Raw genomic sequence first — 8,268 nt, 5'->3', positions numbered from 1 at the left:
TTAGGAAATACACAAGAGCAAGTAATTCCCAAAAGAATAAACATATATGAAATATAAACATTTGAAGAAAGGTTCAGCCAGATATAAGAACATGAGAAGTGAAACAATGAGAAAACACTTTGCATCTATCAGATTGATAAAAATTTAAGTGATAACACCCAGGTTTAGCAAATGTGAACATAGTTAGTACCTCCATGAGTTAGTAGTAGTACAACTTCATACATTTTTTTCTAGAAAGCAGTTCGGCAGTATATATCAGATGGACATACCCTTAATGCAGATATCACAATTTTAAGAGCGATGAGTTTCTGCCCACATAAAACTACTAAGGCCATCATGGTGACAATCCAATCTGGCCTTAATCCCAAAGATGACAGTGTGTCCCTCCAAGACTAACTTTTATATTTTTTTAGTCTCAAATTAAACTTTCTGCTCCTTTTTTGCACGTGCACCAACAAACCCCCAGTCTTCTCAAGATAGGACACCTCGCCTGCCCATATTAACTCCACCCCTACTCCAACCTAATAAAAACTCATTTTTTAGCTCTCTCCTCTGAGGGTCCTTGTAATCTCTTATAACCCTCTTGTGCCAACAATAAAGGCTTTTATCTCTGTCAGTGTCTCTCAATAGCACGAAAACCTTACAAAGAATTTATCCTAAGAAAAAAAATTCTTATTCTAAGACAGTTCCTTACTTTAAGAACTGTTTTTTGAACAAGAAAAGGTTAAAGACAAGGGCACAAATACTGCATTGTGTTGTTTATGGTTGAAAATTTGAAAATATACTAAATATCCTCTAATAGGATTTTGATTAAATCTATGGAATGAAAATGTATACTTATTAAAATGATCTTTTATATTTATTGTATTTATAAATATATATTGTTGATTTTTTAAAAACTGGTTACAAAATAATAATTATAGTAGGATCTCAGCTTATCTCAATTTATTTAATTTTTATTTATCTTCCTGTCTATGTCTCTATAAAGAAGATCGCATATAAATAAAATTCTGGAAAAGATATCCACCGGTATATGAAGACTCTTTGAGTATTAGGACTTCATGAACTTCTTATTATCTTTGGTGTATTTTTATATTGATGAATCTCTCTTTTAGAAAAAGAAAAGAAACTTCATTTACATTTTAAAAAGTTACTATTACCTAGCTAGATCATTCACAGTCTTTTCTGGACATAGATTGCAATAATTTTGAACTATTTTAAGGAATGAAAACCTACAAGTGAAGTAAACTTGCTATATCTGAAGACATACTTTTGTTTGAGAAACACAGATCTATCTCAAAAGAGAATTTACAAAATTGTTTCATAGTATAATGGAAATAAGAGTCTCCGAATGATGAAAACACTTCAGTGCTCAATATTTTATTTAAAGGTGTAATCTGGACTGTTTGTTAAAAAAGCATCTTACTGATTTTATTTTTGTACCTCATTTGTTCTGTTTATTTATATCAGCTTTCATAAAAAATTGGAGAGCTAAGCCCTAAAGAAATCCTCTCACTTGGCGGATGAACACCCAGTAATTTCTTTAGGTTTGGCATGCATTAGTAAATGAATGCATATCTTTACTTGCTTGACCAGGCTCAGGAATCTGCAAGTCTGCTAACATTGCATTATGTGGATAGTGCCCTGAATAAATACCATGTGCTTTGTTGCAAAAGCTGAAGATGCGCTTGTGGAATTTATTTTATTCCGATTTATGAGGACTGCTGCACACAAATAGATTATTGTAGTGTCTGTGATTAATGGGACACCACATGGCTGCATGAACTTCATAAATCATTTGATGCAGTGTCTGAGTGAATTTTACTTGCAAAATCAGTTTCAATCAGTTTGGCTTGAAAACTAGGTAGAGCAGAAGGAGGCGTCCAGTTGTGGGAGGCGTGGAGCTGTTGCAGGAGCCCGCTCTGCGTCCAGTTTTATGTCCCTTGTTATCAGTGTTGCGGATGAGTGAATGAGCAGCGCGTTAATTAAATCTGCAGATGGAATTGGAAATGTCACAAATGCTGAGAAGGCCAGGGAAATGATACAAATTGGCCTGAAGTGATAAGTAGGGGTTGGAATAAAGGCCACAGATACGACAGACCTGACTGCGGAGGAACACACACACGCACACATGAATTTTCAAGTAGTCAGAGAAGTCCGTTAATTTTTATAACAGTTAAGATCTCAAACAACAAGAATAGTGACTATTGTTTTTAAAAAATGACTGCAGGGTTTTATTCTAAAGCCAATATTTAGTATTTGTTTTGTTTCATTAAATAATGATTTTATCACTTTTTTAGATACATAGGTAATACATATTCACCACAAAAGAATCAGAAGCTATAGATCAGCCACAACAAAAAAAATTCTCTATAATGTCACTGTTCTGCGGGATATAACAAAAATGAAAAATAAACAAAAATGAAAAACGAGCTAATGAACTGTTCTTTTTTTTTGTTTTCTTTTTTGTTTTTTGTTTTTTTTCCCGGTACCGGGAATGGAACTCATGACCTTGCTCTTGCCAGGGAGGCGCTGTGCCGCTGAGCTAAATCCCCCGCCCCTGAACTTTCTTAATCAGTTTTTTGCTGATTCTTCTAAATGAATTTTGATCAGGCAGTACCATTTTAGTAAAACCTCTTGGCATCCAATGATCCATTTTTTGCTGTCACTTCTACCTCCCACTGTCACAGTCATGCTCTTGACCTTGTCGTTATAGCTCTCAGGGAAGGAAGGAAAGAAGAAAGAAAGAGAAGGAAGGAAGGAAAGAAGGAAGAATTTTTCCACATTCTCCTGATACGTTTATGATAAAAATGTGAGAAAATGCTACTTTATTAATTTATTTTACATATTTCTTCATCTTTCCCTTCTCTCCTCCCATCCTTTCTTCTCTCTTTTCCTTTCTTTGCTTTCTTTCCTTCTTTTTCCTCTTTTTTTCCTCTGTTCCATTCTACCTTTTCAGATATCTATTAGTTACTTTATTGTCATGCGCAGTTTCTCAATGCATAAAAGTGATAAGGTCTCTGCTTTTATACAGATTGTACTGAAATAATTGAAGTACAAATCATCAAGACAAAACGTTACTGGGAATAAATTTTTTACATAGAATGAAAATGGATGGTGTAATGGTCATCTCAAATGACCAAATGACTGCTTTGGAAGGGGTAGTTAGAGAGATTTGTTGAAAATGGGGATTGTTAAGCTGAAAAATGAATGAACAGAAATGAGCCTTTCAAGCATGAGGCAAAACAGCATTCCTGCCCGAGAGAGTTAGTTCCAGGTCACGGTTGGGATCCAGTGTGGAGAAGCAAGGTGGTGGTGATAGTGAAAAGGGTAGACTATGGGGTGTCAGACATAGCGAGCAAGGAGCAAGCTGAAAGGACTGGAAGTCTCCATGAACTGCTCCCGCAGTGGAAGTTCTGGAACAGGAAAGCTCTGACAGAAGAGGAGAGGAGAGAACAGAATGCATGAAACTGAGATCTCAGGGGAGCTGTAGTTATCGGTGATGAGAAGGTCACAGGTGTGAAAGTGACAAGAGTGGGGGGGGGGATAGAAAAACTGACCACTGGATGCAAAGAGATTTGATTAAACCTGGATTGGGTGATCAATTTTCATTAGGGAAAAAATTAAGAAAAATCATCAAACTCTCATTAAGAACTGTCAAATACACGAAGAGATTTTTTTTAGTAAATGGCGTAATTACATGTACTGTCCTGCCAGATTGTAGAAGAGTTTCATTTAAAACTGTACATATTGTCTTCAGGACACTTGTAATTTAACCTCAAATAAGAATTAGGAGCAGTGTATTGGGTTTAATTTCAATTTGAAAACTGAAAAGGATATGAGTTGGAAATGGCAAAGTGAAACTTTTAAATTTGTTTAAAAGAGTGGAAACAGTTTGAAGAGAGAAAGGACATCTTATGCAGTCATTTGCAATCATTTCCCATCCTGATACACTTTTAATAACAAATGTTTTGGAAGGCCTTTTTTCTTTCCTTAGTGTAACTTACAGCTAACCCATGGGTATGTATAATTTTAAAAGTTAATATAATTCTCTACAAGGAGAAACTAAAATAATTTATATAAAAATTATGTATTTTGTTATGTAAGTGCTTAATAAAATTACATGAGTAGACACAAAAAAGTAGCGTATGTTTGCACCTATGCATAGCACTTCTTATGAATTTAATAGCTACAATACAGATTGACAGGTGTACTATGCTGGTGACTTAAATTCCAGGAATAACATTGCTTCATGTGATATATGTATGACATATATAAATATAAAGATATATGTAACCTAATATACCATAATATAAAGATATATAAGCACATATTATAATGTATACAAATATATTTTATAGAGTATATAAAATATATGTAATATAAATATGCATATAACATCAATGTACATTCTGTAAATAAATATAATGTAATATAAATTATATATAAAATATATAAGTATACATTTTATAAATATACAAAATACATCAATATATCAAAGAATATAAATATAAGCAAAGACATATAATATGTAAATATAAAGAAGTGTATTATATAATATGTAAAAATGTACATTATACAAATATATATATTTCTAATCTGGCAAAAAGCCACTTACCAAGAACTCTTGGTAAAAGTCCTGCACTTAAAAAAAGAGAAATATTCTATTTACCTTATAGGTGCATTCCTGAAAAACTCAGTAAATATTAAAACTGTGAAAATATCTTGTGTTTATATGGAAAACAAAATTAGGTTCTAAAATAAGATAATTATAAACAATTATTTTTAGCTACATGAAAAATCCAGCAAGACATTAAACACCAGTACAGAATGCAAGACAACTCTTTGGTTAAAGACTGGCCTGTACTGTGTAGGAAAGACAACATCCCCAGGCCTGACCTACTGAGGACTTCTTTCCTACAATCCCTGTAGTCATAAAAACCTGCCTCATACATTTTGAAGAACTGATGATATATGGGTCCCACCCTAGAAAGCCTAGTTAGCTGGTGAACTGAGAAGCCCAAGTTAAATCACTGGTATACGAGAAGCCCAACCAAAAGGTAGGAGACAGCTATGTGTGATGAGGCATGGACCCCTTACTTTACGTACAGGCCACAAAAATGATCGTGTAGGTATTTGGCAAGATTTAGCTATTACAGATTGTGCTGCTGTAAACATGGGTGCACATATATCACTGTGGTATGATGTTTTTAATTCTTCTGGGAAAATACCCAGAAGGGGAATAAATGGGTCGAATGACACCTCTAATCCTAGTTTTTTGAGGATTCTCCATACTGATTTCCACAATGGTTGTACCAGAAGAAGTAAATAAGACCCAAAATCTACAGAAGACATTGCAAAAGAGAAAGGAACTGCTCAAAAAGGAAGAACAACTGGGATGGATGAAAGGAGAAAAGAAAAAATATATATACAACAGATAAGATAGTTGTACTACTGACTTCTTTCAGTTCATTAAAAAAAAGTTTGTGCTTATATTGTTTGATCAGTTATGCATTCCTGTATCTTGTAACCTGAGCAACTACTTTGAAGATAACAATATGTAATATATTAACCATTGTTAATGTCCTATTATCTTGTTTTGAAATTCTATATTATTGTTTTTTTCTCTTTAAAATAAAAAACTTTGAATATACTGTATCTTTCTTCAAAAAGATCTACACAATTTATTGTATATATTAAAATTAAACTTTAGAAGGATAAATTAAAAATCCCACATACTCAGATATTTCAACGTAAAGATCATCCCTCTTTATTTTCCAACAAATCCGAGTCTATCAGAAGTTAGAATAAAACAAACATTGAGATACTCAAAAGAAGCAAGAAACTTCCTGAACTAGAAAGACACTAGAAATTGCAGGTACTCTTAAAAAAATAGCAGGCATGCGGCTATATTAGGATAATCAGAGAAATGAGAATACTATACAGAAAAAATAAGATTTGTTATACTTTAAACAGCAATTTTTTTTACACAGCAATTCTTTACAAAAATGGATCTCATATTATTTATGAAGAGGCTTGCCTTACACACCTTTATAAAGCAAGCTTCCTTATCATGATGATAAAGTGACCTGGTGTCCAATAATCTTCTCTGGGACACAGTTCTTCAGAATCTAATTATTCATTTGACAGTATTTATTGAGTTTCTACAGTGTGCCCCTTGTTGCTGGGCTGTGAGTGTTGAAAATAAGATAAGTCACTATTTCTGCCCACAAAGAGCTTCTGGTTTGTAAACTGACAATTCAAAACACAGTGTCACAGTTGGCAAAATAATAGTGGTGGACAAAGTGTCCAAAGGATGGTGCACATAACAGCCTGGAGAAGGTGGAGAGGACTTTCTGAAAGGGTGGCATTATAATTGAATCTCAAAAGACTAGTAGACATTTACCTACTGGATAAGTAGGACAGGAGCAATCTAGGCAAAGGAAATAACATGTGCAAAGGCACTGAGGCCTGACAAGGGAGTTGTTAGACAAATGAGTCTGATAAGTGAGTGGGCAGAAGTGAAATGCTGTGAGTGAGAGGGACAAAAGTAGTGAAGTCAGTATTTAAATCAGTTACAGAATGAGGAAGGCTTTGGATATCATGTTAAGCTTGAACCTGATCCTGCAGAAAATGGAAATCAATAGGAGGGGCCGGGGATATAGCTCAGTGCAACAAGCTCCTGCCTGGCAAGCTCAAGGTCCTGAGTTCGAATCCTGATACCAAAAAAAAAAAAAGAGAGAAAGAAATCAATAGGAGGTTTTAGACAGAAGATAGTATCAGTTTTGTTCCTTAGGAAAATTACTGGGAGCTGGGCAGAAGATGGGCAGCGAAGATGGCACGGAGAAAAGTTTAGAGATCTGTGTTTGTGGGGACCGTGCCCTGGTGGCTTTCATGTGCACAGTTCAGTCTCTGAAGTCTGGTCAGGAGCAGGGAGCTGTGAGGGGAAGGTCCATTGGAAATAAAGCTGTCATAGAGGCTGTTACAAGCAGACAGGTCCAACATGCAGCCCAGAAAAATTCAGGAATGAATCTAGATCTGGAGTCTGGTCCGGAGTGATCACTAGAGGCCAGAATCAGGGACCTAATCTACAAGATACAGAGAGGGAATAGGAAACAATGGAACAAAAACTCAGGCCACAGGATGTGGGTCAGAGGTGAACAGGCTTTTGGAAGAGGTCAGAATAATAAGAACAGCACCAGGTAACAAACACGCTGGGACTTCTCACATTTAGGATCAGAATCACTTGGTGGGCTCATAAAAATAGAGTCCCTGAAACTCTGATTCAGTAGAGTAATTTAGAAGAAGTCGGATAGTTGACATTTCTACAAGTACCCTAGGGATGATGATCTTGCCAGCTCCTGGAGGAAATTTATTTATTTATTTTTTTGTTTTGTTTTGTTTTTCTCCTGTCCCGGGAATGGAACTCACGACCTTGCGCTCACTGAGCTAAATCCCCAGCCCCCTCCTGAAGGAAATTTAGACCAACAGGGTTCTAGGGGTACTTTCAGCCCTCTGATAATCTGTATTGGTTACAAGACTTCCAAACATCTGAAATTGAAGGTGTAGACATTCATATACGAGTCTAAGTGGGTGGAGAGAAGTCAGTTCCTGACAGATCAAACACAGTGTGAGAGGCAGCTCAGGAAAGTGGGCGACTGTCCAGGGAGACCAAATGAAGTCTCTGTTATTGTTGCTGTTTCTCTTCTCTGCAGGCTGCAGCTACAAAAAGGGGACTAATGGTTGTTTGCAGAGTGAGAGGCAGGGCAGGCCCAAGCAAGCACTGCGCTCAGAAACTGTCTCTTCTGAAACTGGATCCGTCAGACTTGCAGCAGGGGGTTCTGGCCAGCCAATCCTTCACTTCTCAGGTAGCCATGCTGATGATGCCCAAGACGCTCAGGGATGACTGGACTCCGCCTCACTGTGAAACTCACCTGTTTTTCTGGCACCTTCTTAAAATGGGACCAAAGAGTTTTTTGTTGCACCATTAAAAAGAAAGAAATATAAGTGCACATAATCAAATTCTTGAATTGATTAAATTACCATGCATCTTTTAATATGGCAGGCTAAAGAGGCTTCCAGAAAATAGGCCACATTTTCTGGAGAGCTGCCAGTAATCATACAGTACGAACGCATATACAAGCAAGATGTTAATGCTCGGCAATTTTCCTATTTCTTTTTCTTTTTTGACTGAAGCCTCAAAGGCAAGAGTAATACTGAAGCCATAACCAGTACAACCCAGGCAACAGATGGCAATTTGCTTAAATT

At 36.0% G+C, this 8,268-nt stretch overlaps 1 long non-coding RNA gene across 1 annotated transcript in view; it reads left to right on the top strand.

The window, feature by feature from the left end:
* LOC102027460 overlaps positions 1 to 5,210 on the top strand; it is a 16,517-nt gene extending 11,307 nt beyond the window's left edge. The window contains exons 5-6 of the long non-coding RNA XR_001235347.1: positions 2,717 to 2,812; positions 4,790 to 5,210. This is a non-coding gene — a long non-coding RNA (uncharacterized LOC102027460). The remainder of the gene's footprint in view (positions 1 to 2,716; positions 2,813 to 4,789) is intronic.
* Positions 5,211 to 8,268: the final 3,058 nt, after the last annotated feature.

Source organism: Chinchilla lanigera, unplaced genomic scaffold (genome assembly GCF_000276665.1).
Source record: "Chinchilla lanigera isolate Chin_1 unplaced genomic scaffold, ChiLan1.0 scaffold00040, whole genome shotgun sequence".
NCBI classification, from domain to species: domain Eukaryota; kingdom Metazoa; phylum Chordata; class Mammalia; order Rodentia; family Chinchillidae; genus Chinchilla; species Chinchilla lanigera.
The sequence above is the reverse complement of the archived record's forward strand: the minus strand, read 5'-3'. Positions and strand labels throughout refer to the sequence as shown.